Genomic DNA, 19,608 nt, shown 5'->3' with positions numbered 1-19,608 from the left:
CTCTTTCCCCCTTTCCACCTCAAGAATCTGAATGAGCTGCTGTTTGCAGCCCTGCCTCCTTATCTTCCTGGGCACCTGTGCAGGAAAAGGTGGGGCTGAGTTAACTCTTTACTTCCCAGTGACCACAAACAGGCTCCTGAAGCCATCCAGGTGCAAACACCTGCTGCCCTCCTTGACCCATACTGGAAATCCTCACAGTATTGAAAACATTTCACAATTTTCAAAACATGGTCTCCCATTGTTCCTGAACAAATGCATTTTCTCTTTACTTTTCTACTCACAGTTACCCAGCTCCATTTACCATTCTACATCTGTTCTCCAACTATCCTGCTTTTGGCATGGTCACCTTTCTAAACACCTCCTCTCAGAAGCTTTCATTTCCCAGAATGTTTTATAGGGTAGCAAGCTGGTTTGAGAGATAAGCAATCTTATTCTCCAAGCACAAAAACAAGCCAATGCTACATGCACGTGTTTTCTTTCTAAACATCTGCCTAGAGAGAAATCACTAAAACCTGCATTGCTCACAGTTTACAGGAATCTGCTCCACTGCCTTGCACTTTGTGTATTCATTTATATCCCTACAAAGTGAGCACAAGGTTGAAAATGTCATCACCGTGCAAGTGACAGGAGATTTGTAACATCATATCACTTGTAACTGGTGGCACAAAAGTACAATATGGATAGCAGCTGCTGAAACCGTGAGCCACATTCGGTGCAAAGCTGAGGGGTAAGGTCAAGCCACCTTCTATCTCAATATGAGATACTTGTGGTAGTTGTAAACCTACTTTTGCTTCTTTATTCATTGCGATGAGAGTAATATTCAAAAGAATCATTTTCTACCATCAACATTCAGTGATACTCAGACCACAGCTTCTGAGACACAAGTGACTCTTCAACTTGTCACCTGCAGCTCTTCACAGAAAATGTTATCAAAGTAATTTTTATTGCTGCATGAAATGGGTAGGGCTTTCCTGCAATCATGAATAATGCAACCCGTGCAACTATACTAATTTGTTTTCACCTGGATTCACTGAGGGAGGGAAGGGGGTATATGTTGAATATGTACACAATTCACGGAGGGGACTCTTTGATCAACACTGACTGCTCATGTGTCTTCAAAGACAGGACTGAGTATCTCTGACACAAACACACAGATTCAATGAGTATGTGCATACATTATACACATAGTAACAGTAATTAAATATATATATCGATTCCCATTGATTCAATGGGTATATGCATGTGTGTGCACATGCAAACACACACACACAGACGCCAGGTCTATTTTTATATATATGTAATGCACACGTTATCCATTGAATCAATGGGAGTTTTTCCATTGGATCGAATGGCCTACAAATCAAGTCCTTAATTAATATTAAGTGATATATCTTGACTACACAGAAAAGCTGCACAGGAAAAAGAAGAAAAAAAAAAAAGAAAAAAATCAATTTAAAATCTATAGTGTAGGAGCTTCTGCACGGTGCTGTCTTTTATCTCAAAATCATAATGACGTGAAGAAGCAATACTTCCATTTCTTTTAAATATGTTTCCCTTAAAAATTAACATTTCTTTGTGATGTCTTAAGTTCTAGCCTACTGGATTTTTTCTATGTTCTTCATTTTGGGGGTTTTATTATTATGTAATCAAACTCTCTAGAGTGACAAGGCTGTGCAGTCTAGCCATTTTTCAGATGAGTTTTCATTGATCTTCAGTCAGCTTTTGTTTATTCAATACCTGGTATTCTGGACTGTTGTAAGGAACAGCGTGGTCTGAAAGTAGCAAGTAGATTTGTTTGTAGAGTTGTCATAATGGAAAAATCTCAAAGGGTCCCAAAGCAAGGGAATATTTTCCGGGAGAAGAAGGGCGTTGTCAGGCTATCTCCAGACATCTCTGCAAGAGGACAGGATAGAATAGTTACTTTCCAAATTAATTATTGGCTCCCATCTTTCATCTTCAGGCTATTTCCATTTAGCAGGATGTGAAAAACCATAAGTAGCATTTTTTTTGAGTAACAAAAGAATGTTAAAATTACTGATATTCTTTAGTTTTATGTCAACATGAGAAGTTTTTTAAGTCTCAAAAGGAATTCCCAATGCTATTGGCATTGGACATTCAACAAGTAATGATGCCCTTGGCTCCTCAACTGCTATAGGATGATTAAGCATCCATGGAAGCCAGAAATAAAAAGAGTTTAGAGTGCAAGTTCTTTGGGAGAAAGCCAAACCTTGTGTCTCATTTCCTCCCAGCACCTAGTACTGGGGTTCCCAAACTCTACCTCGGTGCAAATAAATAATAATGATGATGATACCTACATTAAACATCTATGCAAAACCTTTCAGTGGAATTTGGGTCCTTTTTCATTGCCTCATATATTCTAAAGAAATCCTATTTTTTCTTCTCCTCTGTTACATTAAAAATATAAAGGATACCAAGTCTTCCCTCTCTTGATATTCTTGAAGGATTTCTTGAGTGTTTTACAATATACCACTGGTATTTTGTGTACCTTAATTGAAGGGGAGGAAGAGTTCAATATTTACCAAAGTTGCTGTTTATCCACCCCAATCATTAGTCACTGAAGCTTTGAACAGCCTGAATTAGTGTCTCTCCCGCTCTCATTTGCTGAGCTTTCAATATTTTGATTTGTGTAATGACATTATTTTATTAGTTCTAGTCAGCATAAAGCCTTTCATGGCTGGATAGGCCTTATATTTCTAACACAAAAATATGGTGGTGCAGGGGAGGAACCTTGAAAATCAACTCTCAGGCTACTTTTATGCGCCATGAAAAGGCATAAAGGGATGAAAAGCCAGGTTTTCCTTTTCAGGTCACACTTTATATACATGAAATCCTGCCACAATGAATGCTCTCATTCAAAGCAATAGGGAAGGGGAACATACTGTAAGATACTTCTTAATGTTCTTAAAATGATTATCTGCATTGTATAGGTACGTTAGTGTGTGCAGAATAAACTCCTTTGAAAATGATTCCAGAAAATCTAATCACAGGCAAATGATTGTTAAAAATAAAGTCCATGGTTAAAATACAAGTCCTGTACAGAGAGTTACAGCGCCACCTAATAGCTAGTTAAAGAGATAAATATTGGAAGGAAAGCTAAGTCTCATGTTTCAGTGGTTAAGCCAACCTCTAAATACTAGGGATTAGCATGGTAGGGCTCATCATCCCACATCCGCTGCCAGGAAGGTTTCTTGCATTTAGTCATTGTCAGGGAAAGGGTCCTAAGAGTAGAATAAATTTGTGTTTAGTTTAGTATGGCAGATCCTTTGCTCCTTTATGGACTGATTGCTGTAGGAAGCCCCAGCCACATCCCAAACTTCAGAGTCATGAAAGTCACGCCAAGTGGCTGCTCACAGTAAGCAGTTTGCAGATTTAGTGTTATACGGTTTGAAAACCAGCTGGCTAAAACTGACCCCTGGCAAGACAGATAAGAAGAGGGAAGAGGGAAGCTTTGCTCTATCCCCCACTATGTAGAGCCCCACCTACCTTCAAATAATAATTTGGGAAATCATTTCTTTGGGAACCCTCAATAGCTATGGTAACTAATAATGCTATTTCCATCTATTCCTCCCCCCAAAATTGTACGTTTCCTATTAGGTACAGACCTGATAACTTGCACGGTTGATGGCATCACATTGGGCCAAATCTTCAGCCCAATACAACTGTGCTTTATGCTACTCCAGTCATGCAATAAAAAGCAACTACCCTGAGCAGACAATTGGGAGGTTAATTTTCCAAACATGGTACAACGTGACCACAACATAGCCAAGAAGCCGAGATGAATTCTTTAAGAAATAAAGCACAGTCTGTGGGGAGTCTCACAGTGGGCTTTTCCACAATGCACAGGTTTCTATGTTGCATGTTTTTAGTGGCTATACAGTGCTTGACATTTTATCAAATCAAATTCTACACTGAAAAGAAGAATGCATACTCTTTGTAAAAATACCGGGTATAAAACTTGAATGCATCCTTCCTACAAAATATTGAAATGTAAGACATCTGAGTGCCTAGGAAAACATACATTCACTCTCTTCCCTATGTATATATCTTGTGCACTTTTGTGACTTGGTCTCAGAGAAAAGGATGCTGTGTACTTGCACAGCACAGGACCTACCAGAAAGGAACGCAGTGGAACAGATACAAAGCCTGGCTTTTTAAACAACGTTCCATCACAAATTCTCTCCATCCCCTCCACAGAATGGATCTGCGTTCTCCGCGAGAGCACGTGCTATGTAATATGGCTCCAAGTTGTTGAGGTCATAAACACTTGACTGAATTTCTTGTTTTCACAGGTATAGTTAGAAAATCTGGGCAGTAGGAATGGTGCATGTTTGAAAGTAAACTCCATTATTACTCCACTAGCAAATCATTAGCATCAAAACATCTTAAACAATGCCATTTGGAAACTATATCCCCATGCTATATTACACATATACTTCCATTATAATTTGATCATATACATTCTTTAAACATACAGATTGGGTTGCCAGTTCATTTTCTCAATTATTTTAAAAAGACAAAAAATAATGTTACCGATAGCTCCAAAAGATCCTTCTCTCTAATTTCCACTGGAACATCTATACCTTTTTTAAAGAATTAATAAAGTTATCAAAACATCCTGTCTCCTGTGCCTACCCTGATTGGTTCTCTTTTTCTATATGAAAAGTTTTCATAAAGAAGCAACCTTAAAATAGGTTCTTAGAGTAGAAACTTCTGGGTGAGGGCTGACAGTTCTGTAGCTGAGGGTAGATTTTTCTGATTTCTCCTTTTCCTGATTGTAGAAAATCATAGTAGAGCTAATAACACTGAACACACACTAGTAAAAAGGAAGGAGTCATGTTCTTACATGGAAAATGTTTTGATGTGGCCTTCAAAAACCAGAACTCACTATCTGTGAAGCATGCGCTACACATATCCTCCTTATGAATTCCATCTACAGTAACTGGTATAATTTCTCTTGGCAGTGGCATGAGATATTTTCACCTTATTATTATGTTCCAGAACTGGTCCTTTATTAAATGTCACTGAACTTCATTCAGCAACCATATCAAGAGCAGATGTGTTTTCTTCCAAGTTTCTACCCTTTATTGTCATATAGTGGTCATCTAAAAAGTGAAATTTTTCATATGGTTATCTATTGAACATACATCTTTCTTGAAATCTTAGAGTCGTATCTTCCCTTTCCTTTATGTGTATATGGAATCTGCTGCTGAGCCAGGTGGGTACGTTTTACAAGAGATGCTCCACCATAATTGTTTATGGTGGAGAGTTTACTGAACCCTTGTGTTAAAAAGAACAAATCTACCTCTCTCTTCTGAAGTATATTAGATTCAGAGTTCTGAAATCCTAGACAAGGACAGTAGAAATGAAAAACCATTTAAACCAACAAAACTCTCAACTGAGGTTGTCCTCTATAAAAGATTTTCACTGGTGTCCGATATAAGGGTGAAGGGCTTCCAGCAAGTTAATATCCATCTAAGACACAATTATCCTGTAGGGCTTTTACTGAGCAAGTCTTGCATGTCACTTTCTTGACATAAATTACTGTGACTTCTCTCAATAGGAAAAAAATTATCCAGACTCTCTCTCACGCCCACACCATTAGGAGCTCAGGACCTTCAGCTCATGCCACTGGCATTCAACAGGAATCAGGGGCAGCAGAATATCTGGCAGGAACGTGTTTTATAACTAGAGCTTTATGAAGCACACGCATTTGGGATTGCATGAGTTTTACCAAACCTTGACTGCTGTCTGGATCCTAGCACGGCTTTTCATTTCAAATTTGTCTGTAAAACATCAGCTTACCATCCACAGGAAATCAGTTCATTGGCTAAGACTAGATATTGTACTCAATTTCATGATGGTGCCTACTAGTTTGGAATAATCTCTCTTGAATCTTCTCTTTTTGTATTTATCCAAAAAAGATTCATGTGAACCTTGCCATGTTTTCCAGCCATTCCAGCTTGCAGTTCTAAATTATTTTTCAAAGTAATACACAAGGTAATGCATAAATATTGGTGGTATGCTTGTGTGCCTGGTCTGGACAAGAATGAAGCATGTTGGTCACCAGAGAAACCATGTCAAGTTCTTCACGTAGCTCAGCAATAAAAGAATGTGTTAGGAACTTCCCAGTAAAACAGAAAAATCTAGTGTTTTGTGTGTTCTGACATAGAAACTAATACTTACATTTTTATTTATATATATATATATATATTCTGAAACAGCATCCATCTATTTCATTTCTTAAAATAATTTATTTCACAAATTGCGTGCCAACTCTTTTTTTTAGGGTGCATCTGATTTCCCAGATTTCTCCATTTGCTTTGTAACAGTAGTTACATTTATTACAGAAGTGCACATGACAATACAATATTGTTCATCTTGTACTCATGATAATTCCATAATAGAAATCAGCTGCTATGATTTCCTGGTACAAAGCACAGTTCGGTCTGGATCAAAACCAAGTTAAATACCTTCTGCTTCCAGTTAGAGGTTAGAGATCTCTGGCACAAGATGTTAAACTTGATTAGTAGATTGTTTTGCTGCACTTTTAACTCTTCTCAATAGGCTAAATAGCCTTGAAAAATTCAAGATGCTGTCTAAAAACTTAGTTAACTCTAATAAAAGATCAAACTCTCGGCAACGGAATTTTAATAGCTCAGTTGAGATTTCATTTAAGGGTCCAATCCTGGAACCTCCAAACTCCCACAGAAGTCATGATAAATGCAACTGAAATCAATGGGTATTCTTCATGCAGAGATGTTGCTTTACCCAGGTCAAAGTAGAAGGACAAAACTATAGGAAATAATTAAAATTGGGAAACAGAACATTTTTTTCTTGCCATTTAGATATTTTACATTTATGCCTCTATCCCCTCTGACACAGTAGGGATTTTCAAGATAAAACCCATGTTTCAGTGTAAAGCTTTTTTAATATTCTCTAGAAGATTAGTACTGCATAACAGATTTTCCCATTCCATTCAGTCTCTGTGCAATGTATTATAAACAAATATAACAACACCTGCCATTCATAATAAACATTGAATTTAAGGCTCTTGAGGCATTTTAGAAATATTATTATTTTAAGCCAGATTCTCCAAAGAGCTCAGCACCCAACAGCAACCACTGAGAACTAGATACTGAACAGTTTTGAAATTTTCATCATATTATTTAGGTATCTACCAAGGAGCTGAGCCCATTTGCAAACCTCCTTCCTTTGCTACTTTGAACTAGGTAAAAGTGTCATCATCACCATGCAACGGATAGGAAAACAAGGGCAAATGGATAGAGTTGCTTGAGATGACACAGAGGTTAGGGACAGAAGTTACACATAAACTGATTTAAGTAATCAGAAACTGGTTTAAAACTTGTAACGGAACAGGAGCCCAGTGCACATAAATCCATTTCAAAATGGCTGAAACTGGTTTAAGATAAAACTGGTTGAATGTAGTATCAGATTTAACTGATTTGGGTCAAACTGGTTTATAAAATTTAGGTCCCAGACCCCTTCCTGCTTCAAGTTAAATCACAGCCCCCCAGCATCCCAGAATGCTTTGCAGCCCTGGAAAGGGCTGTGCTGTGTGCTCCAGAGAGCAGCGTTGGCCCCACCCCTCTGCTTCCTAGCTGGAGCAGTGACAGCTGGCTGACAAGGGGGGTGGGGGGCAAGGCTGGCTGGGGTTGTGGCCCAGTCTGTTGGGGGTGGGGGGATGGACTGCCCCCCCCCCCCCCCCCCCCCCCCGGCAAACCCCAGATAAGAGTCCCTGGCTTCTGCTTGAGCCAGTGCTGGTACGTGACTGCATTTCCAGAATCAAAGGTAAATGTCTGTTCAATTCTGTTTCAATTTAATCTCTGTACTTAAACTAACCTACAAAGACTGAATCAATTCAGTTGCAGGGTTTTTGACTGTCTGTAATTAGCCAGGAACTCTATGGTAAAGCTTGAAAGAGAGACTTGATAACAAGCCTCTCCCCCTTTCTTAGCCATTCTCTCTATTTGTCACTTTCTATTCATGGCTGCCAATATTGTCTTTGTGCCAAATAAATCTATTCCATTAGTTGTGTGTGTGGATGTAGTGTGTATTTGACTTGAATCTTCCACATTTTCAGAAATGTACTAAGGACTCCTAAAATAGAAAATAAGTTGCTATTGTTTGAAAGCATTATCTGTCTTTTAATCTAGAAGACTTTTGGTTTTCATAAGATTTTAGGTCCCCCTTGATTGCTTTAAGAACCATATTGTTTTATCTTTTTTAAACCTTTATGTTTCTGTTCTGTATCAAAGGAAGCTGAAAGCCAGGGATTTGTAGTAAAAGATTTTTGTTCTTGTACAGCAGTATAGCCACAGGTTTCAACTACAGTCCTGCTGCTTTTATTTTTCACATTTGATTAAGAAATAAATATGATATGCTATCTTTTATTATGGGCAAAAATCTTTAGAAATTTGGACCCATGCTGATGGCAAAGGAAATGAAAGTACTGTAAGTTTACTGTAAGCATGCCTGATTTCTGAATCTAACATAAGAAAGATGGTTCACAAATGTGAGGAAAAACAGAATTTGACCCTATAGACCAAATACTCCCTACACAGGTTTCTATTTCAATGATTTCATAAAACTGTGTCCAAAACTCTTCATGGCCTCAAATTTTATACTATCCTGTACAGCAACCTACATTTTGTACTTGATTGATATAGGTGGACTACTCAATATGCCTCAAACAAACAAACAATTTCATCTTCTGTAGCAATCTAAGCATAATGTAATAGCTGTATACATGTGTATTTTCTTTCCTTGTCAGTGAGTACAGCTATCTGTATAAAACCACATGCATTTCTGTCTCTGTCAGTGTCACTTAAAAACGTCCTTTACTGTGGCTTAAAAACCACTATCTAATGAATCCTGCTGTCATTCCATAATGAGATTTCACTATTTAAGGAACTGTGTCTTTTGACATGGCATGTTCCAATCGAAATCTGGGATTGCTAGTTTCAACGGAAGCATTTACAACAAACAAGAGAATTTCTCAATAAAATGTAACGTGGGTGATCCCACAAACTCTCTCTCATTCTGTCTACCAGAAAATACTTCTACTTAAAAATAAGGGAGATTGGGGGAGCTCACTGAAGGAACTACTACTTCTAAGCAACCCCAAACTACAGGTTGAAAGGGGAAGAGAGGGCTCAAATTGCCAACACCTTACATTTGTATAGTTATTTGCCCCTGTGTAAATGGACATAAAACTGCCAAATCAAAATGAAAGTATTGTACACCCTGTACTGCCCAGAGAGGAATATCACTTCCCAAGGTGTAAGGCAATGGAGGCTCAGAGAAGCTGGTAGGACCGTCACCTTTGTTTTCATGTCTGGCCTGGCCAACAAATGACTGATCAAGATAGGCTGGTCTCAACCACATGAGAGAATTTATGCAGGCTACATACTCAACCAGTTTCCAAAGGACTCTGAAACTTTTTATATTAATTCAGAATTTCTAAGTTGCATTCCTAACTTTTCTAATAAGACAAATATTGCACATTAAAATTACAGGATAAATTTTCTCCTGAGAGTCTACTGAAATGTATCATCAACTTACCGGAAACAAAAAAGAAAGAAGAAAAGAAGGGAAATGCACCTTGAACATCCTTTTTGATTCTCATTGTTGCTTCCTCCAGAAATTTCCCACATTTTTTTTTATTTAACTTTAGCTGATTCCACCTGAATTTTGCCTACCCTACTCTGATGTTCCAGCTGTTTTCCCTTCACACCATGAAACATTTACAATCCTTGGGCTGCAATCACATAAGATCAGGTTGGTTGCTCCATGGTGGTAAATAAAGGCTGAAATTGGCCCAACTAACATATGTGACAAAGGAGACTTATATTGTAATAGTTTTCTAGAACATGCAAGTTATTCATCTCCAAAACATGAACACTTTCCAAAGAGGCTTCTTAAAATGAGAAGTGAATGGGATTTTACCATCACCTTTCCTAGGTGCAATCATAATTTCTGTTCACCCTCTTCTGTGTCTAAACTATTATAGCATCTGTGCTGTGCCCATCACCATGGCAGCTGAACACTTTTTGTTTTGTCCTGAGTCCGTTGGTTGATTGGTAATGATGCTCAGTCATTTATCTGACAGGAAAATGACTAGGACAATTGCCAAGAAATATTCTAAAATAACTCCTTCACTTTCTTAATAGACAAGTAAGGTCTTTACACCCAGCCCTAGCTGCATGAATCCACATTAATTACAAGAGGGCTTTACAAGGATCTACCCACATGGAACAAGATACACAATGGAAGTGCAAGTGAGTTGGGGAGAGGAGGGAGGGGCCTGTGAATCATAAAATCAAAAACATTTAAAAAAATGAAAATATGAATATGTAGTTGGGAAGCGTCTTATTAAAAGTGCATAACATACCTAAATGTTACACAATACCTTCTTACTATTTCTTGAGTTCATATGACATCTTATTATTGTGCTGAAAGCTTATAGGTTTATTTAGCTATGTAAGCATATAAACAGACTTTCTGGTATAACATCTAGACAGTGCAGGAAATTGTAGTACAGTAGTTGGAGAGAGATTTAAGATCTTTTTCTCTCTCAAAAACTACAAAAGTACTCTGGTTTATGACACTAAAACTCTGATTATCTGTAAGTCATATTACTTTACTATAGGCAAGTTATTTCCAGTCTGAACCTTTAAGTAAGAGAAGCGTATAAATTTTAAAAAACTACCAGAAGCTCTATCTTAACACTTCACCACATCATTTGTTATGCTTGGCTGGACCTCTGAGTTAAAATAAATTATCATGTAAAGTTTGGACGTGTATTTTCCTGGTGGATTAAAATTCATGCATCTTTTCAGCAAGTGATTGCTTCAGGCTTTTTTAAAGATAGGTTTTAAAAAAGAAGCAGTTTTTTGTCTATTTGGTGCTTTTTTGGCTGGACAAATATAAGCTACAGTTTGCTCCAAGGGAAACAAGAAGAACACATTAAAAACCATGCCACTTGTATGAAGAAAACAGCCTCTGAAGTAGACATTACTAAATTTCTTGGACAAATTTATTATCATTGCAAAGATATTTTTTATAGTCATATTAGGGTTTATATACATATTAGGTTCCTGGAAAAAGTTAAGCACCTCAAGAAAAAAATATATTTTTACTTTGGATTTGAAAACCATTTTGCTAAATATTTGATACAGCTACGAGGATTTAAATGAACTGTACAGGCCTTATACTCACTCATTGTATTGGTAAAAAATTGTTTAAAACAAGGGTGTCAATCTTACTCAGCTCTCTGGGCTGGATTAGTGGCGCAGAGCCAGTCCATAGGCCAGACTGGACCTGTTGACCCCCGCCATCCAGCTGCCAGTGCTGCCCCTGGGTCTGAGCAGACTCATGCAGGGCACCCTGCAGGGCTAGTCCATGAGCTGGATCAGGCCCATGGGCCCCCTCTCTTCTCCCTCCCCTTCCCAGATTGCAGAGTGGCCACATTGGGCACTGTGTGTGGCACAGTCCAGCTACAGGCATGTAGCACAGACACCAGAGCAGGGACAGTGCCACACATGGTGCCTGTGCTAGCCAGACTGCACCATACCTGGTGCCTACTCCAGCCAGTCCAGCACCTGTGTTGCATGTGGTGCTCATAGTTTTTGGATTCATCTTTTCAGTTTGGTTGGGGTGTGATTTCTCCCACAACATAGTAAGTGCAGTTATAGCAACTTGAAGGGAACTTACACCATGCATGCTTACTCCCCTACGTAAGCTATATTCGGATACCACCTTTATATCAATATAACAATGTCCATGGTGGTGTACATTACTGGTGCAATAAAAGCAGTGCACATTTTTATGCATAAAAAAGGCTAGAGCTGACAGATTTGATTTCATTTTACACACACAGTGCACAGATGTGTAAATCATAACACACCACATAAGGTCCAGAGTGGAAAACCAGATTCAGGTACCCCAGGTTTAAACCACCTTAGAGCTATCTCATCAAACCCTATTCTGCTATGAGCACTACAAGTACTATATGCTATTTCCAAAGGTACATAGGAAAATAACAGCTTGTGTTATTTCTTCTGAGCAACAAAGGTCCAAATTTAGTACTGAATTACTTTCAAGCACTTTACCAAATCAGATTCAAAACACTTTATTTCCCAGTAATCAGTAGCTTTCATTTTATCCCATCAGGAAAAAAAATGGGTTTTTTTCAGTCATCAAAAATAATAATAACTATTGCTGTTAATTTGGAAACCACAGTAATAGAAAGCAACAGAGACCGGGGCCCTCTCTGCTAGGCACTGTGCAGAAATGGATAGAGAGACCATGCCTGATCTTAAGAGCTCGAAAACTTCCAGGGCAAAGTGTCTCTCACAGGACAGGACAGAGGTAGGAAGGCAGACAACAAAGATGGAAAGGAAGGAAAGGGATGGTATGGAAACATGGACATCCCATAACTGCCTGATGCATCTGAGAGGAGAGGGCTGCATATTTTCATTTACTGAATATTTACTCACATTCTAGGGAAGTCTTTCAGTGTGAGAACACTTAATAATTCACCTATTAAACCATCATTTCATACCCCAGGTGCAAACAAAAAGATGGTATAAAGGGATTTGAATCTCTCATAAGTACTACAGTAAATGTATCATCTCAAAATAAAGCTAAAACACACCCCTGTAGTCACACCGTTTCCAGTCATGGGAGAAATAGTTGCTTTCAACTGAATCACCTGAAGGACAATTATAAAAAGGGAGACAATTTTTCATGGTCAAGATGCCTGACCCTTTCATATCTCAGCTGTCAATATCACACCAACCAAGTATATGATTAACCCAAGGCCAGTTCTTGATCTACTCGGAAATCTCCATAGTACTCCAAGCAGCTATAAGGATTAAGGGTGACCTTTTACTGTTTGCCTAATAATAATTTATAGATGTGTAAACATTTACAACAACAATTACAGGTCTGATCTAATGAAATTCTTGATGCCACGGTCATGAAAGACATGAGTGCGCATCATAAATTTGGAATCAATTCTTTATGCAGGGATGTGCAAATAAGTTCAGAACAAATACAAAAGCCTCTGAAAATGAGAGATTCAAAGGTAAATGAGGCTTTTGGATAACAGTACAGCAATTTAATGTTCTGATTTTATAAATGCTGAATACCAGAGCAAGGGGAGACCTTCCTCTCGACTAACCTATTATCCCAGGAGTAATGAAATAGACCTGAGTGAAATAAAAATCAGCCTGATATCTTTCAAAAGCCTAATGCTCTTTTCTTGGTTTCAGGGAAAAAAAACAACTTGTAGCTCTCCTGGGAAAAGCTAGCTGCATATGGCCTCATTCTACCAAGGTTCACACAGGATGAAATATTGGTGGCAATAAGAATAAACTAAAGACCCAATGAGGCAAAAATCGTGTTTGTGTAAATGAATTTAACAAGGCATAGATGAACTGGCTCTGTCCACTGCTTTACACTGTGGGCATCATTATTTAGGACCTGCTCCACTCATGGGCAGACCTAGAAATTCAAAAAGGGGGACATGGGAAATGTCACTGGCGTTTCAATGGTGGTTGCACCCAGTGGACAGACTACACCATAGCAGCTACTGGGGACCTTTTTGTTTTCTTTTTTTTTTTTGTAAGTTTGTAAGACTCCTTCTGCACTCTTGGCACCCCCTCCCCTCCAGCAAAGGCTCCTTCCTTCCCCTTCCCCTCTCCACTTTGCCTTTGGGCATAGGAAGGGGAACCCTCCCACCACCGTAGTACCCAGGGTTGGGGAGATCCCCAGAGCTGCTCCTGGTCTACTCCAACCGCAGGCTTCTGCAAGTGGGATCATGGGGTACTGGGCTCAGGCCACAGCAGTGGCAGGCAGTCCCCCCCCAACCCCAAAAGCACATGCTCCTTCTTCCTACCCAGTCCCTCTACATGTCTCCCATGGGCTGGAAGCAGGCATTGGAAGCGGGAACCAACTCCCACTGCTGCCATAGTTGGTGGAAATCAGCACCCCAAGTAGGTACTCGTAGCAGTTGAAGCCCCTGGGCTGTCTGGGGGATGCATGGAGGGGGAGGGAGGGGGAGTAGGGACTTGCCCTCTGCCCCAAAGCCCAGCACCTTTGCACATCTGCTCCCCACAGACCTCACCTGGAGTGAGATGGGAGTGGTCCTAGGGCTTCCCCTACCTCTAGTCCACTGGGGACAGTGGCAGATGAGTTCCTTGTTCCTCACACGCTCTCTGTTTGGCTCCCCACAAGAAGTCCCATGCCAGTCCAAGGTTCCAGCCACCCTCAAACTCTGCAGGGCATCTAGGGCCATATGGAGCTGGACCCAGCATGAGATACACTGACCATGTCATAGAATCATAGAAAATTAGAGTTGAAAGGGACCTCAGGAGGTCTTCTAGTTCAACCCCCGGCTCAAGGCAGGACCATCCTTAACTATATCATCCCAGCCAAAGCTTTGTCTAACCAGGTTTTAAAAACCTCCAAGGATGGAGAGTCCAGAACCAATCTGGGTAACCTGTTCCAGTGCTTTACCACCCTCCTAGTGAGAAAAAATCTTCCTAATGTCTAACCTTGTTCTGTCATCTGCCACCACTGAGAACTGTCTAGCTCCATTCTTTTTTAAACCCCCTTCAGGTAGTTGAAGGCTACTATTAAATCCCCCCTCAGTCTTCTCTTCTCTAGACTAAATAAGCCCAGTTCCCTCAGTCTCTCCTCTTAAGTCATGTTTCCCAGCCCTGAAACCATTTTTGTTGCCCTCTGCTGGACTCATTCCAATTTGTCCACATCCTTTTTGTTGTGGGGGGCCAAAACTGAACACTACTCCAGATGTGGCTAACTAGAGGGGAATAATCACTTCCCTTGAGCCTACTGGCAACACTCCTAACAACTCAGCCCAGGATGCCATTAGCCGTCTTGGCAACAAGGGCACACTGTTGGCTCATATTCAGCTTATTGTCTACTGTAACCCCCAGGTGCTTTTCTACAGAGCTGCTGCCCAAACAGTCAGCCCCCAGCCTGTACTTGTACATGGGATTGTTCTGTCCTAAGTGCAGGATTTTGCATTTGTCCTTGTTGAACCTCATGAGAGCATATCACCCCCCCCCCCCCCCGCCCCCCGCTTGGTGTCACTGTGTCTCCCCCTGTCTCCACTGAGGTTAGTTGAAAGAATCCCACTGACTTCAGAAGACTTTGTCTTGAGGGTGTAAGATGTTACCATTTGCTTCATCTTCCAGAGACACTTTTCTCAATCCCACTGCTGCAGGTTTGCCAGTGAGCAAAAAGCAAATAGAAAACAAATAACTTTTATTCACCATCAGTTGGCTGATTAATCCAACTAAGGATAAATGCCAGGTACACAAAATTCCCATAAAAAAAACACATCTTTATACATGCATTATTCTTTGAACCATCCAGACTAACACGTGCACACAGCTAAGTATTATTTTGGTCTCTTGCAGTTTAAAGCATTACTGTTCTAATCTAGTCTCTGCAGTTGACTCTTTCGTCATCTTTCAGATGAAGCAGGAAGAGTCACCCTGACTACGAAGATACCCAGGAGAGAGTATACACTAATCAGTTCTCACCTGCTTCAGACTCTTATGCAACTTCCGCTCCTCCTAGGTTGCTCACTATGTTCAGATGCTGAGTCTGATCATCAAACAATCCTCAGTTTAGAGACTGTCTTAGAGTGACAGCAAAGCCCCTATCTCAGGGAACACCATTCCATAAAGGAAGGGTTCATACGTAATATTCCTAAGTATAGATATCACCATTAGGTGCAAAAAGGAAGGGAGATTAAGGCTCACATTTATCATATTAGTGTAAAAGCAGGTTAACCTAATATCACCTTGCAGACAGCTTTGTTCCAACATGACCTTGGGATCCCTCTTCCCTGGGCTGCTGGAGGTAAGGAGCATTGTGGATATGACAGGGCTTGTCTCCCAGTGCTGCAGGGGCTGGCAGTGTCTACTAGATTATAGGACAAACTTCATTTCACTGGCTCACAAAGTCCTGAACTAGTCCTCCTTGGTGTATTACCTTGCTAATGCTACTTCAACAGCGAGCTATCCTAACACCCTTGTCATTTCAATTTTCCATACATTCACTGTGTATGTAGGCCTGAGTTAACTCATTTTCTATGCCTGCTGCAAGAGTCTATTATGAAATTCTCTTTTAAAAATGCCAGTCATATGGCAGTGAGAATCATAAAACAGTTGGCTCTGCAACCCTCCCTCATGTGGCATTGCAGCCTATTCCAACAGTAGTGTTAATGAAGTCATTGTGATCACTTGAAATCCTCCTGGAAGTAGGTGCCACACAATGTAATGGTGGGTTGTGGCTTCATCACAAGTCCTGAGCAAGGGGCAAAGGGCAGGCACTTTTGCCGCTCCACCAGTAGATCAGGGACCAGATTTGTGACTCAAATATAATCTGGCCCTTGCTGCTTCTCATCGTTCAGACGGCTTCCCAGTCCTACATCTTTTCAGACTGCAACAATGCTGATCTATATGTGAAGACACTGCTTCTCTCTACCTCCCTCACACACACATACACCTTACCTTCCTCCCTTTGCAGTTGGGTGTAGTGTCCCAGAGAGATCTCTCTCATCTGCTGAAATCTGCAGTCAGCACTGGATCCTGCCTCAGAACATGCTGGTTCTGAGAAATCCAGTCCACTTCTGAACCATTTGGAGCACAGACTTGAGGAATATGACAGTTAAAAGCTGCTGATATGCCACTAATTTATATGTTGAAATCAGAGAAAAGTGTTGAATTTCACAGTATCTCAATGCAAAACCATACATTTGCTTGGGTTCACTCAGCTCTTCATTATCCTTTGCTTCATCTAGTCTGAATGCTCAGTTAATAAAACCTGAAGTGTGTTAATTGAGAAATATTTTACACAACTCCACAGCACTTATGTCAAGCAATAGTCTCTCATCTCCGAAGCTCTCAGGCAGGGTGGAATGCATGGCCTACTGCCAAATCACCAACTAGTTCCCAGAGAACATTTCCCACAAAAAGAAACGAGTCTCCTCTGGATTTTCCCAAACCTTTGGCCTCTAAAGAAAGAGGAAAGGGCTGTGCCTTCCTGTTAGCACTCCGCAAGCATCTTAGCCTATTTTATGTTTCAGCTGGTGGGAAAATAAGGTGATTTTTGCTGTGTTTTACTGCTTTTGCAAATGTTTCAGATTTGTCTTCATTAGTAGGCTGCACCCTCTGAAAAGCAATTTGACTACATGCTTTCTTCCCATTAGCTTTGTTCCATCATTGCTGCTGCTTCCTTTGTCCTTGCAAAGAGGAATAGGCAGGCATAAAGATACAAAAGACCTTGAGAGTACTTGCACCCATGCTCCTCTTCCTGCCACATGAGTGGTCTTCTATACACTGAGCACATTTCTGTCCCGTTGTATTGAGATTATTTTCCATGTGATTCTTCAGCTCTGGTTCATGCATGTACCCTGCTGACACTTTTTCCTACAGGCAGATGGTTTTGCTGCCTATTTTCTTTTACAACTCGAGAGACACCACTCCCTATTGCTGATTTTGGTTTTCTTACAGGCTATGTGGTAGGAGGTGCATGTGGCTGATAATGCTCCAGCTCTGGAAGTGGATGCTCATTTTGTTCTCCAACTCATCTTCTGCTATAATCTCTGCCCCCTTTCTGCAATCCTTAGGCATGGTCAGCAGAAACAGCTGCTTTAAACAATTAGATTTGCTTTCTCTGTCCATGCAATCAGTGTACCTTACTTCACTTTCTCATTCACTGACACAGCAGCTCACTTCACTGCAACAGCAGCACTCACCTTCCATAGCAGCAATGTTACTAGAACTCCTCTTTGTCCTTCTGTTTGTCCCTGCAGTGCTGTTATTCATTGCTGGAGATGTTATTACACATGCTGGCTTGAGAGCTACAGAGATATGGCCCTACCTGAGGAATGAGTTGAGTGAAGAGAACAGTCCAGAGGAGAATTAATACAGTGCACTTATATTTTACATTGACATTCATTGCCTACCTTCCCACTCCACGGCTGTTAGAACGTAGCCACGTTCTGATGTATGACACTGACTAATAGGCTGATTAAAATACCCTTTCACCAGCCTACTCCTCCAACTCACGCACAAACAAGGATGTACAAGTCATGCCATTTCGGTGCAGGTGGTAAAAGAAAAAGTTTGTCAACAATCCCTGGAAATAAAATGCAGCAGTAAAGGGTTCTCGTCTGCAGTTGAAAGCAGGGAAAATGTAATTGTCACATGCATGCAAAATTTTTTGGACGGCATAAACAAGTGGCTGCAAACCATGTAATCATCCTCTTTCTGTTCAACTCCAAAGAAACATGTTTCTCTTTTCCCTTCTCTTATCTCTCTTATCCCTTCATGTTACTGTGACTTTTTCTTCCTTCATGCTTAGGCAATAGTGCTGAATGCTGATGAGACAAAAATTGGTGCTGCCCCAGGCAGTCATTTTTCAAATAATTTCTTGAACTCCTAGCCACCAAACTCACACTATTTTAAGTAACAGGTAGGCCAGGTTACCAAACTGCAGTGAGCTTTATGAAGGCTAGCTAAGCAAATCAGGTCATCCTTCAGGTCTTTTCTCATCTATAACAGAAATGTAGGCATTTGTGTTTCTGTGGTATTGAAATTTTACATGCCAAAAACACTTATTGCCTTCCTCTGCCTTCGGAAAGCCATCACCTGTAATTATCTGGGATTTGCCAGTGGGCCCAAAGCAGCTAAAAGCCAAAAATCACATCAAAATTCCTGACCAGTGAGAACACAACATGTCACATGAAACAAGGCTGCAATCATTTCAGACACCCTACAAGCTTCAGAGAAAGCCTTATTGACCAATGAAGAGTTCATTATATGATCACTTAGATGCCCTGCTGGCACCCAGTGAGCTTCCCCTAACACCATAATGTCCCCAGCCTCTTCTGTCCCAAACTAGTTAAGCATTTTCCTGTTTATGGATGAAAAAGCTAATAAGCGGTAAGAACCACATTTATCATCCATAAGTTTTACTGAAGTCAATGGAAAGACCCCAGTTGGTATCCAGATTTGAGTCTTTAGTATAAAAGGAGACATGTAAAGATTGGGGAAAAGAACTATTAAATAATCTAGAGGTAAAGTAAAAATAAGCAGAAAAGAAAGTAGCATGAACACACCAATAAAAGACTATGAAACCAGTGTAACACAGTTGGTGCTAGTACCTAGACCTTGAGGTGTATTTCACTCAGTGACTTGTATTTAATACAGAGCATAACAAGCTTTATGTCATTTTTTCTGACATTCAAGTTTGGATCCTGTCACAAACCTGATATGAAAGCAGACTCAGAAATGCAAGGATTTCTCTCTCCCCCTTTCCCTCCCCGCATTGAGCTATTCCAATTGTGTGAGCTTGTAAGCTGATAGACTTAGCTCTCAGAAACTCACACCATTAAAATGGCTTAATGTCTGAAATTTCATTTCTCACTGAAATGAAATAAATACAGCTGCAACGACAGGCCTTTGAACTCCCCCCCACCCCCACCCCCTTTAAACTTCACCCTCTAAGGGTGCTGTAGAACAACTT

The 19,608-nt window shown here is 40.3% G+C and overlaps 1 long non-coding RNA gene across 1 annotated transcript in view; it reads right to left on the bottom strand.

Annotated features, from left to right (window-relative positions):
- Nucleotides 1-10: 10 nt before the first annotated feature.
- Nucleotides 11-19,608, bottom strand: part of LOC102369515 — an 86,499-nt gene continuing 66,901 nt past the window's right edge. Inside the window, exons 3-4 of the long non-coding RNA XR_322964.3 lie at nt 1,738-1,893; nt 11-75 (exon numbers count right to left, since the gene is read on the bottom strand). This is a non-coding gene — a long non-coding RNA (uncharacterized LOC102369515). The remainder of the gene's footprint in view (nt 76-1,737; nt 1,894-19,608) is intronic.

This window comes from Alligator sinensis, unplaced genomic scaffold, assembly GCF_000455745.1.
Source record: "Alligator sinensis unplaced genomic scaffold, ASM45574v1 scaffold349_1, whole genome shotgun sequence".
NCBI classification, from domain to species: domain Eukaryota; kingdom Metazoa; phylum Chordata; order Crocodylia; family Alligatoridae; genus Alligator; species Alligator sinensis.
The sequence above is the reverse complement of the archived record's forward strand: the minus strand, read 5'-3'. Positions and strand labels throughout refer to the sequence as shown.